This window comes from Tenrec ecaudatus, chromosome 7, assembly GCF_050624435.1.
Source record: "Tenrec ecaudatus isolate mTenEca1 chromosome 7, mTenEca1.hap1, whole genome shotgun sequence".
Classification (NCBI taxonomy): Eukaryota; Metazoa; Chordata; class Mammalia; order Afrosoricida; family Tenrecidae; genus Tenrec; species Tenrec ecaudatus.
In genome coordinates this window covers 154,255,374-154,268,523 of record NC_134536.1, presented here as the reverse complement: position 1 = coordinate 154,268,523, position 13,150 = coordinate 154,255,374, and the positions used below count along the sequence as shown (strand labels likewise).

Sequence of the window (13,150 nt, the reverse complement as noted above, 5' to 3'; positions counted from 1 at the left end):
TAAAGTGTTGATTTCTCCCACCCCCTGATACATTTTTTATGTTTGTGTGTTTTTTCCCTTTTTTAAACATTTTATTAGGGGCTCATTCAACTCTTATCACAATCCATGCATATACATACATCAATTGTATAAAGCACATCTGTATGTTCTTTGCCCTCATCATTTTTTTTTCTTTTCTTTCTTTACATTTTATTAGGGGCTCATACAACTCTTATCACAATCCACACATACACATACATCAATTGTATTTATTGATGTAAATTACCCCAAGTATTGCTTTTCCTGTGTTCCAATGGTTTTTGTATGCTATAGTTCATTCTCATTTGTTTCAAGAAATTATTGTTTCCTTCATTATTTCTTAAATTCCTGTAAATTTTAAAGCAATTTCTATGTATCTGATTTTTCTCCCTTGACCTTTCTCTCGTTGCTTTCCAGTATTATAATGTTGTGATATAAGAAGATGCTTTATAATATCTTGATGTATTCAAATTTATTGATGCTTTCTTTGTCTCCTGATATATGGCCTATTTTGGAGAATGTTACAGGGTGCTGGGAAAGAATATATATTGTGTTTTTATTGGGTGCAGTGTTCTGTATTTGTCTATGAAGTCAAGTTGATTGATTGCATTTAGTTCTTGTGTGTCTTTGTTGGGCTTCTTTGTAGTTGTTTTGTCCTTCATTACCATTATTGTAGAGTTGTCTGTTTCTCTCTTCATTGCTATAGAAGTTAGACGAATGTATTTTGAGGCTCTTTCATTGTTTGTATAGATATTTATTATGGCTTTATCCTCTAGCTCAATTAACCATGTAATCATTATATAATGTCCTACTTTGTTTCTTATGTTGGATTTCGCCTTAAAATCTACTTCATCAGAAATTAATATAGTCACTTCTGCTCTTTTTTGATTGTCTTTAGATTATTTTTTTTACTACTCCACCCCACATTCTTTAACTTCAGTCTATGTTTGTCTAAGGTGTCTCTTATAGATGGTATGTTGATGGTTCCTGTTTCTTTTATCTATTCTGATACTCACTAATTATTAATCAGCATGAATTAATTGCTCTCATTTTGGTATGTGTATAGGTGTGTGCTTGTTTTGTTTGGCTGGTGCTGTTGGTTTCGTTGTTCTTGGTAATTTTCTTTTCTTTCTTTCAACAGCTATACTGATATATACTTCACACATCATATCATTCAATAGTTCGATCACTCCAAGAAGAGTTGTACAATCATTTCTACAATAAGTTTTAGAACATTTTCTTCATTCTCAGTTGAAAAGAAAGCAGAAAATATTAGAAATTAGAACAAATTTAAATTGATTACAAGGGAGATCAAGTAATAGGGTGCTAAATTTTTAACTAACAGCCCACTTTCCAATGCATTCTGCTTGTTTGCAAGGCGATTCACATCCCTGGTCCATGGTCAGAGGGGATAACCCAGGGGGCTTAAACCACATGTGTTTCCTCTTTATATATTTTTTAACTGAAACAGCTTTAAAATGGGTCAAAACGGCGATCAAATAATAAATATTCCATTTTGACCTAACTATATCTGCCATGATTGACTACTTGGTCTGATAACAAGTCTATTTACACCCCTCAACTATGATCAGAGGGGATTCACTGGGGGTGTAATCCATGTGTGGACCCTGCAAATGGATTTTGGGTTCCCACTGTCATCCATAGCCTTCTGCAAACCAAGTGTTCAACCTTTAAGCTCTGATACCATTTCCTCCTTCAGATTTGGATTATATAATTTACAATCCTTGGATCACAAAAGCTGATGTGCTTCTGCCCTGTGGACTTAGTTAATGTCTCATTTCCATGGCTGCTTGTTTGAAAAACAAGCCTTAAGCCTCCAGACTCTATTCTTTCTGATAGCTGGACACCATCTAGTTTCTTCACCACAGTTTTCCATATCACCCATATCTTCTGTGATCTCTTCAGAAGAATATGCATCTCTTCAGAAGAATATGCATCAAGCAGGGTCATGTTCTTAGATTGGGGCTAGAATTAAGTGCAAGCCCAGACTCCATTCATGGATCAATGGATATATATATATATATATATATACTCTTAGAGACATAATTGTTATTTTATGTTAGAGAACATTAATCATCCCCTTGGGACATCACTTCCACTGCCATCAAGTCAATGCTAATTCATATGAATCCTATAGGGCAGGGTAGAACTTCCCCTGTGAGTTCTACAAACCTGTTAATCTTCACAGGAGTAGAAAGCCTCATCATTCCCTGGTGGACCTGGCTGGTGGTTTTGAACTGCTGTCCCAATGTGTAATCAATACCCATTGATAGCATTATTAGTAGCCAATGGTATAGTACTTAAAATATTGTTGAGAAAGGAAATTAGACAATTATAGGCCAGCTGCAAGTTGCAGTACCAGAATTCTTGACTTGTAAGGGTTCAGTTAAGTGATTGGACACTATTTTTAAAAAAATGGCTGTTGGTGATAGGGCAAATCTTCCAGTAGTGTTCATTCCCAATGGCAGATTTGTGCCTACCGGATTAATGTCATAATGATGCAAGGAGAACATTAAAATAGTGAGTATATGATAGTTCTGGACCATCACTCATTTGGGCATGAGATTCGAACCAAAGTCCAATATTCACCTGTTCTATGACCTTGGGATAGAAGTCATCTGTTTCTTAGAATACTAGGGAGTCTCAGCCTTAAATCCAATGAGCCTAAAATCCCAGTAGTCTATAGCACTCAACTGGGTCACCAAGGGCTGCATAGAAATTAAGTCAAAAGTCCAAGAAGGAACCTTGTAATGTCTGGTAATTTTCTGTACTGGGTTCATTTTGATCATGGTGTTTCTTGTCTCTTTTTTTCTCCTGTTGTTTTAGTGTTTACTAAACCTTTCTGATTTCCCTGTGTTTTATTTTGATAAGATCAATCCATTTTTTTTTCACAAGCTTAAAACAATCTCTTTCATCTAAAAGTGTACTTGATTTCTTCCCATTAGAAAGTTTTGTATCTGCATTATTCCCTCTCTTTATGTTGCAGTTTTCTTCACAGCAAAATCATATCTCTGATTCTCTATTTTCAATCTTGTAGGTTTGTTTTACTTTGGATACTTCTATTAGTAGGTTGACTTCTGAGTAGTATTGTCAATTACAGCCCAATTGTCAATATTTGCTGTTATTATTCTCTGGCTAAAGAATTCTCCTTAGTATTTTTCATAAGCTTGATTATGAAAAATTTTCCAAAATTTTCCAATTCCTTTTCATTTCTGTTTATCTGGAAATATCCTATTTCACCCTCGTATGTGAGGGGAAATTTTGCTGGGTATATTATTCTCGGTAGGCATTTTCTTTCCCAAAGTTTTGTATATGTTATCTTATTGCTTTTTTGCCTGCATGGTTTCTGTTGAAAAATCAAAGGTTAGTCTCATTGTTTTCTCTTTGACAGTAACTTTTCACTTTTCACGAGATGCTCTCTGGATTATTTCCATGTTTTTGCTTTCAGGTTTGATTATGATATGTCATACTGATATATTTTTAGGACTACCCTACTCTGGTTTCTTTCAGCTTCTTGAGATATAACTTCTTATCTTTCACAAGATTAACTATGGCAAGCTTTCTTCTAAAAATTATTTGGCAATTTTGTCTGAGCTTTTTGTTCATTTCCAGTTGTGGTATTCCATGTTTGTTATTTATTTTGTAGTGTCCTACATAATTCCTAGGCTATTTTTAGATTTTATTTGTTATTTTCTCAATTGCTCCTCTAATAGAGTGGTATTGAGAGAGTTACCTTCAAGCTCACTAATTTGGTTTTCTATTGCTTCAATTCTACTGCTTTGCTTTTTCAATAAACCACATATTTATAAAATTTTAATATTAGTCTTCTGAATTTCTATGTGCTGTTTTCTGTACGATTTCTAATTTTTTGTGCTTTTGTCAAAATGTTCTTTTTTATCTTTTGATTTATCTGTTTATTTATTTAAATAATTGTATTGAGGACTCGTACAACTTTTAAAAATAATTTTTATTGGGCCTCATACAATTCTTATCACAATTCACACATACATCAATTGTGTAAAGCACATTTGTTCATTCATTGCCCTCATCGCTATCAAAATATTATTTGCTCTCCACTTAAGTCCTTGGTATCAACTCCTCATTTCCCCCCTCCTTCAGCACATCTGGCTCCCTCATGAACCCTTGATAATTTATAAATTATTATTTTGTCATGCCTTACACTGTATGACGTCTCTCTTTTCTGTTGTCCGTCCCCCAGGGAGGAGGTTATATGTAGATCCTTGTAATTGGTTCCCCCTTTCCACACCACCCTCTCTTTACCCTCCCAGTATCACCACTCTCAGCATTGGTCCTGAGGGGATCATCTGCCCCGGATTCCCTGTATTTCCAGTTCCTATCTATACCAGTGTAAGGTATAGCCAGATTTGTAAGGTAGAATTGGGATCATGATAGTTGGGGGGGGGGGGGAAGCATTTAGGAGCTAGAGGAAAGTTATATGTTTCATTGTTGCTACATCGCACCCTGACTGGCTCGTCTCCTCCCCGATACCCTTCTGTAAGGGGATGTCCAATGGCCTACCAATGGGCTTTGGGTCTCCACTCCACACTCTCCCCCTCATTCACAATGATAGGATTTTTTTGTTCTGATGATGCCTGATACCTGATCCCTTCGACACCTCGTGATCACGCAGGCTGGTGTACTTCTTACATGTGGGCTTTATTGCTTCTGAGCTAGATGACCACTTGTTTATCTTCAAGCCTTTAAGACCCCAGTTGCTATAGCTTTTGATAGCTGGGCACCATCAGCTTTCTTCACCACATTTGCTTATGCACACATTTGTCTTCGGCAATCAAATCGGGAAGGTGGGAATAGGATGATATGATTTTTGTTCTTTAATGCCTGATACCTGGTCCCTTCAACATCTCATGTTCATACAGACTGATGTGCTTCTTCCATGTGGGCTTTGTTGCTTCTGAGATAGATGGCTACTTGTTTACCTGTAAATCTTTAAGGTCCCAGTAGCTATATCTTTTGATAGTCAGGCAGTATCAGCTTTCTTCACCATATTTGCTTATTCACACATTTGTCTTCAGCAATCGTGTCGGGAAGGTGTGTACCTTAGAATGCCAATTTAATAGAACAAAGTATTCTTGCATTGAGGAAGAACTTGAGTGGAGGTTCAATGTCCACCTGCTGCCTTAATACTAAACCTATAAATATACGCACGTAGACCTATTTCCCCATCGCCTATATAAATATATTTACATATGTACATGCCTGTATTTAGACCTCTATAAATGCCCTTTACCTCCTAGTTCTTCCTCTATTTCCTTTTACTTTCCCCTTGTCCCACTATCATGCTCAGCCTTCATTTGGGTTTCAGTAATTCCTCTCGGTTACATTGCCCTTGCTGAATCACTACCAGGCCTGTCACAGCCTCCTTGCCACTTAGTTTAGATCAGTTGTTGTTCCCTTGACCCTGGGTTGGTCAGCACCATCTCTTTTCCCCCACCTCCCCTTCTCCCATGTCCCCCTGGAACCATCGGTTCCATTGTTTTCTCCTCAAGATTGTTTATCCAACCTATCTTATATAGATAGACCTGCAGAGATAATAATATGCACACAAAAAAAACCAAGGCATAGCAAGACAAAGCAACAAAAGAGAACACAACAGCAAAGGAAACTAATGACCCATGAATAAATAAATCTTTAAAACAAAACAGAAAAAAAGCCTGTACATAGATCAAGGTCTGTTTTTTGACCTCTAGGAGTGTCCTCCAGTAGAGTCTGATGGGGTGCCACATGCTGGCCCCAAACTCTAACCTTTGCATTCCCATGGGAGCTCCCAGCTCTGCTCCCCCCTCCCACCCCGCTGTTCTGCCGCATACCCTTAGTTTTTTGCCATGGTGTGATGGGGTCAGACTAGGCTAATCCTGACACTGAGTCTCCAATGTTTTCCACTGTAGGACCATGGGTCAGCGAGGGCTGTTGTGTCTCATAGTGGGATCAGCCATATGATCCACTCTGATCATCGGTTGTTCTGAGTGGGGATATTGTCCTCCAGGCATAGTGGGCCAGGGTGTACGCCACTCTCTCTTCCTCCTCATTCATTTGCTCCCATGTGCTCTGATCAGGCATGTCCCTCTCCCCAAGCTACAGTTTCAGTGCTGTCCTCTAAATTAAACTCTTCTGTGGGGAGAGGCTGTTTTCCACATAGCTGAGCATTCAGGCCCCTCCACTGGCTGCCCTCTCCATGCCGCCATGTTGAATTTGCATCCTGGAACACTGGATATAAATCTGATTCCTCTTTCCCTGTGGTGGTATAAACAATACCTTCCCCTTGGGTGGGTTAATGCCCTGTTAGTGCCTTGGATGGATTAGTGACCCTTGGGTGGGTTAGTGTCCCTGCTACCCGTTTCTATCCTTTTTGTGTCCTTTCTTCCCCGCCTCCTCCTTTTTACTCAGCTACCATATGCACTCTTGGATTTGGTCTGGCTCCTGCTATACTACCTGGACCTCTCCCCTGGAATGTTTGTATACAGTAGCTTTTTCCCTTTGCCCCTTTTGCATTTCTTTCTTTCTTTTTTTAATTAATCATTTTATTAGGGGTTCATATAACTCTTATCACAATCCACACATACATCAGTTGTGTAAAGCACATTTGTACATAAATGGCCCTCATCATTCTTAAAACACAATTCTTATCACAATCTATACATACATCCATTGTGTCAAGAACACATGTACATTTGTTGCCATCATCATTCACAAAACATTTGCCTTCTACTTGAGCCCTTAATATCTGTTGCTCATTTCCCACTCCCTCCCCACTCCCCCCTACCTCATGAACCCTTCATCATTCATAAATTATTATTTTATCATATGTTACACTGTCCGACGTCTCCCCCACCTTCTTTTCTGCTGTCCCTCCCCCAGGGAGCAGGCTATACCTAGATTCTTGTAATCAGTTCCCCCTTTCCAACCCACCCTCCCTCCACCCTCCTGGTATCGCCACTGTCACCACTGGATCTAAAGCAATCATCTGCCCTGGATTCCCTGTGTTTCTAGTTCCTATCTGTACCAGTGTACCTCCTCTGGTCTAGCTAAGGATGTTTTCCCAGTCGGTGGAACCTCTTATTTCTCTCTTGGTGTGTTCTTTCAATGCTCACAGGTGACTTATCGTCAGTATATCCCACTTGTCAATTTGTAACTCCTCTGTATTGATATCCTTCCCTATTTCTGATAGCCTATGTATTCCCTGTGCCAAGGTTCTCAGGTTTGTCCCAATTTCCTCATCGATGACCCTAATTGTTTGGGGTTTTATCTCAAGTTCTCTCTGCCTTGAGTTTATTCTTGTGCATGGAGTGAGTTAAGGGTCTTGCTTCATTTTTCTGCAGGTAGATATCCATTTTTTCCAGCATCGTTTATTGAAGAGGGCATCTGCTTCCCATTTGATATTTTTGGGGCCCTTATCAAAGATCAGTTGCCTGTGTGCTGATGTTATTTCTGGGTCTTCAGCTCATCTCCATTGGTCTGAATATCTGTCGTTGTACCAGTACCACACTCTTTTGACTACTGTGGCCGTATAATACGTGCTAAAGTCAGGCAGAGCAAGGCTTCCCACTGTGTCCTTCTTCTTGAGGAGTTCTCTGCTAATTCTGGGCTTCTTCCCCTTCCATATGAAGTTGGTAATCAGTTTTTCCACTTTTTTGAAGAAGGATGGTGGTATTCATATCAGGATAGCATTGAATTTATATAGTGCCTTGGGGAGAACTGACATCTTTACTATATTGAGTCTGTCAATCCACAAGCATGAGAGGTCCTTCCACTTATTCAGGTCACTCTTGATTTATTGTAGTAGTGTTTTATAATTTTCCTCATGCAAATCTTTTGTTTTGTTAGTCAGTTATATACCTAGATATTTCCATTTGTGCTAGGCTATTGTAGAGGAGGGTACTACCTTTTTAATTGCCTCTTCTATGATCTTGTCTGATGTGTATAGCAGTCCAATAGACTTCTGTGTGTTGATCTTGTATCCTGCCACTCTGCCATATTCCTCTCTTGTTTCCAACACTCCACTTGTGGAGTTTAGGGGATCTTCAATGTATAGAATCATACCATCTGTGAATAATGATAATTTTGCCTCTTCCTTACCCACATGAATACCGTTTATGTCTTTTCTTTGTCTTATGTTGTTAGCTAGGGCCTTCAGTACGATGTTAAATAGTAGTGGGACAAGGGACATCCTTGTCTGGTCCACTTTTTCAGTGGGATTGTTTTCATCTTTTCTCCACTCACTACCCGATTTGCTGTTGTTTTTTCATGCATAGCTTGTAAAATATTGAGGAATTTTCCTTTTATTCCTATCTTCTTGAGTTTCTTAAACAGGAATGCATGTTGGATGTTGTCAAATGCTTTTTCACATCTATAGATATTGTCATGTGCTTCTTACCATTTTTCCTACCAATGTGGCGAATAATATTGATGGTCTTTCATATGTTGAGCCATCCCTGCATCCCTGGTATGAATCCCACTTGGTCACGGTAAATTTATTTTATGCTTTTGTATTCTGTTGGCCAGTGTTTTGCTAAGGATTTTTGCATCAATGTTCATTAGGAGTATTGGTCTGTAATTCTCAATTCTTCTGGGATCTTTGCCTGCTTTAGGTATCAGAGTTATACTTGTTTCATAGAAAGAGTTTGAGGGTTTTCCATCATTTTCAATGTTGTGGAAGAGTTTGTGCAAAATTGGTGTCAGTTCTTCCCTGAATACTTGGTAGAATTCTCCTGTGAAGCCATCTGGCCCAGGGGATTTTTGGTTGGCAATCCCTTAATAACCGTGTCTATTTCTTCCATTGCTATGGGTCTGTTGAGGTGCTTGACATCCATCTGGGACAGTCTAGGGAGGGAATGTATTTCCAAATATTTGTCCAGGTCTTCCAAGTTATTGAATTCACCTTGTATAGGCCTTCATAGTACTGTGTAATTATCCTTTTGATTTCATTAGGGTCTGGTGTAATGTCTCCTATTTCATCCCCATCCTTGTAATTGATGTTTGTTCCTTCCTTTCCTTGGTTAGACTTGCCATCTGTCTATCAATTCAGTTAATTCTTTCAAAGAACCAACTTTTAGCTGCATGGTTTTTTCCATAGTTTTCTTGTTTTCCCTCTTCTGTATATCAGCTCTGATTTTTATTATTTCCATACTCTTGCTATTAGTAGGATTGTTCTGTTGACTCTGCTCTAATTGGTGTCAGTTTGTGCCAGCATATCAGACACGAGTCTCTCTTCTTTTTTCATGTGTGCATTTATTGCTATCAGTCTTCCTTTATATGCCTTTGCTGTATCTCAAAGGTTTTGGCACATTGTATTTTCATTCTCATTGGTTTCTGGAAACTTCCTATTTCATCTCTGATCTGGGTCAATACCCACTCCTTTTGCAATAGAGAATTATTCATCCTCCAATTGTTGGATCTTGTTTTTTTCACCGCGATTCTGTTAATTTCCAGCCTTATGGCACTAAGTGATCAGAGAGAGACATCTGTATAATCTCTATGTGCTTGAATTTACTCAAGTTCGACTTGTGTCCCCGCATGTAGTCTATCTTTGAATATGTGCCATGTTGGTTTGAAAAGAATGTGATATTTTTGCATTTGGGTGGAAAGCATTGAAAATATCTATCAAGTCACAAGTCTTCCAATTGTGCTGTTTAGCTCTGTAGCCTCCTTGTTGAGTTTCTTTCCAAGCGATCTGTCTTTTTCAGAGAGTGGTGTATTAAAGTCACCAACTATAATTGTTGAGCCTGTGATTTCTTTTTTCATCTTTTGGAATGTTTGATTTACAAATTTCAGCATTCTGAAAATTTCTTTCTGTGGCAGGTCAATATCTTCTTCTTCTTTGCACATTATTAGGTTCATGACTTCTTCCAACATTGTCTTCTTCTGTTTCTCCTGCTTTTTCGTTAAGGCTGTTAGGGCTGGTTGCTCTTTACTTGTTTTTTAAAAGGAGCCTGGAGCCATCTTCCATTGTCGAAGAGCACTGGGCTATCTCTTGGGGGACTCATATGAGTGCTTCTATGAACTACCTGCTGGGAGCTATACTGAGGGATCAGGATACCGCTGTATCTTCCTGTGGTTTCACTCTTACACTAGCTGTCCAGTATTCCATTATTTGGAATGTGAGTTTCATGGTCCTCTCATGTGATGCTGGTTGGGTTGTTGTGGGCCCACAAGGATGTCATTTCACTGGCTGATCTCTAAGCCTCACGGTGCTGGGAGCACCTCAGGTGGCATGTGGTGTTTCCCTGTGCAACTGGAGTACTGAGGAGGGCATGTGGTTGTACCCTCCTTGGTGTAGAGCACCGTAGCTGGCAAATGGGTTTTATCCTAGTCAGAGAGATCGCCTTGGAGGTTGGTTGGATGTTTCCGCAGCACCACAGAGCCCCACTGGTGGTGGACAGGAGTTCTCCTCAGTCACTTGTAGGGTCTCGGAGTTTAGGCTGAATTTCCCCTAGCCGTTTGAAGGGGAGAACCCCTGCTGCTTAGTGTATATAAGAGGACTGGTGTGATTTCCCCAGGTGTGTGTGAAGCCAACAAATGTGGGTGGGAGCTCCCCCTGTTGAGCCTTTAGGGTTGCCCTAGGTGGAGGGAAGTGTCCTGGAGGCCAATAGTGGTGTCAAATTGTTCTTATATGATCTCCCTGTTTTGTTTTCTTTTTCTTGATTTCATCTGTAGTTTTCTTGATCTTTCTCTCAATCCATTGAAAGGATCTACATGCCATTTAAAATTTTTTCTTATCTAGTAATTCCATTTTTTTCCTTCAGGAGGTCTTTTGGCTGTTTATATTTATCACTTGTTTGTGCCACTCTATCTTGTGTCTTTGTATAACCATAAAATATGTGTGATGTTGTGTTTGTGTTTCTTTGATAATCAGATGGTACTGGTGTGGTGGTCCTTGACCAATAGTTATATCTGTTAGAGGTATGTGTTTGACTGGGTTGTTATATTCAGTGTGGACAAGTAACTGAGTTTAAGTAAGGCTGAGGATAGGAATCCAATCCAGAATAAGCAACAGCTTTGCTTTTGTCAGCCACCTGTGTCCTAAAGCAATTGTAGTTTATGGAGTTCTCACCCAACAAGTCCTTCTTTTTTCCCCTTAGTTGCTGTCTGCAGCCCTTGGGTATGCTGGGAAGCACAGCTGGTTGTTCGGTATATGAGGATGGGGCTGATCACCCTAGTTGCTCGAGGGCTGTTAGGAACAAAGAAGGATCCTACTCCTCTCCAATCAGCCACTGGTTGTATAACTGTGCTGAAATTTATCAAGGTCAAACCCTGTGTCAATTTGGTCCCATTGAGTTTATTTCTCTCAGTTGGGATCCTCAATTGATCCATAGGCTTGCAGGAGGTTGTGGGTTGCAAGAAGGCATGTCACCTTTCTCTATATCCATTTCTGGAGGGCTCACTGTGCTGTGAGTGAAGGTGATTTGGAGCACATCATGGTAGCTCAGTCAACAGTTCACCCACCTGTTTCCCCTGAGTGCAGGCATTAATTTGTTCGCAATCAGTATTCAGCTCACTTATCTAACCATTACTCAGTAACTCAAGATTCCAGGATTTCCATTCATATCTGGTTTTTTTCATGTCTTTGTGGTAGAGGGTCTGTGCAGTGCATCTGTCTAGTCTGTCATCTTGTTGGAAGTCACTGATAAATGTAACTCTGTACAGGAACAAGCAACTTCATATTTCTCTAACGGAGCAACTGGTGGTTTTGAAATGCCATACTTCTGGCTAGCACCCCACAGCAGCACCGGGGCTCCTTTCTGATACCATAATCCACTGAGAATTCTTTATAGCAGCTTTAGCATAGAGTAAATCTCTGTAAACATTTGTTGCCCAGCTGACTGAGGATCTATTATTTAAATTCTAAATGCTCTTTCACAGGTCTTACTACCACTAGGGAATTTCCATCCCATAATTATTTCACTTTCAGGGCATACTTTTAACTCACAAGCCCCTCTCCCCAACTCTTTTACCACCTCTAGACATTCTTTGATATGTAAAGTTAACACTTTAGCAATCTTAGATAAGGCAGAAATAACTTACAAAGCATATTCCTGCTCCTAAGTTTTCCCCAAATGGAAGCTTTATAGCCAATAACCTTTAAAAATGCCATAAATCCAGAACATTTTCTCCAATAGCACACCAGCCTTTTCTGGTTTCACTTCTTCTGACACATCTAATGCTATCTTACTACTTGGAAAAGACAACAATCATTAGTCTTTGTTCATGTTCAAGTGGTTGCACAGGTTGTACATTCCCCAACTCTGGGACACTATTGATGTAGGTTATATTGTTGTCCTCCTTGCCCACACTCACAGCTATGCAGGAGGTTAAAAAATCTTAAAACTCTGTGGAAACACAGGGAACCCAGGATGGATGATACCTTCAGGACCAGTGCTGAGAGTGGCGATACTGGGAGTGTGGTGGGAGAGTAGGGTAGAAAAGGGGGAACTGATTATAAGGATGTACATGTAACCTCCTCCCTGGGGGATGGACAACAGGAAGTGGGTGAAGGGGGATGTCGGAGAGTGTAAGATGACAAAATAATAATTTATAAATTATCAAGGGTTCATGAGAGTGGGGAGTGGGGAGGGAGGGGGGAAATGAGGAGCTGATATCAAGGGCTCAAGTAGAAGGCAAATGTTTTGAGAATGATGATGGCAACAAATGTACAAATGTGCTTGACACAATGGATGGATGTACGGATTGTCATAAGAATTGTATGAGTCCCCAATAAAATGATTTTTTTAATCTTAAAATTGAAAGAAGATAGGTCATATCTAATCCACAACTTTCTAAATAGGGAACCTGTAGGGCAGGATGACTTCTTCTCTAAAGTCATATACTTATCAATGAATCCAAGCCTCCTGACTGCATATTGAAGGTTTTTCTAAGTTCTGTCAGTTCCTCATCATACTTTTCACCTACTTAATGGCATGATCCATACAGAAGTCTGCTCATCTTTAACTGTTCTTATTATTAGGCTCCTTGGAAAATAAGCTAAAATGAGTTGCATTGTTCTCACTTATTAAAAAAGATAATAATACCTATCCCAAAGACCAGCAATAGTTCAAACCTGTTATCACCTACAATC

At 39.5% G+C, this 13,150-nt stretch overlaps 1 protein-coding gene across 1 annotated transcript in view; it reads left to right on the top strand.

Moving 5' to 3' along the window:
* WDR64 (WD repeat domain 64) overlaps window positions 1–13,150 on the top strand; it is a 275,642-nt gene that overhangs the window by 90,132 nt on the left and 172,360 nt on the right. The gene's annotated exons all lie outside the window — the stretch shown is intronic.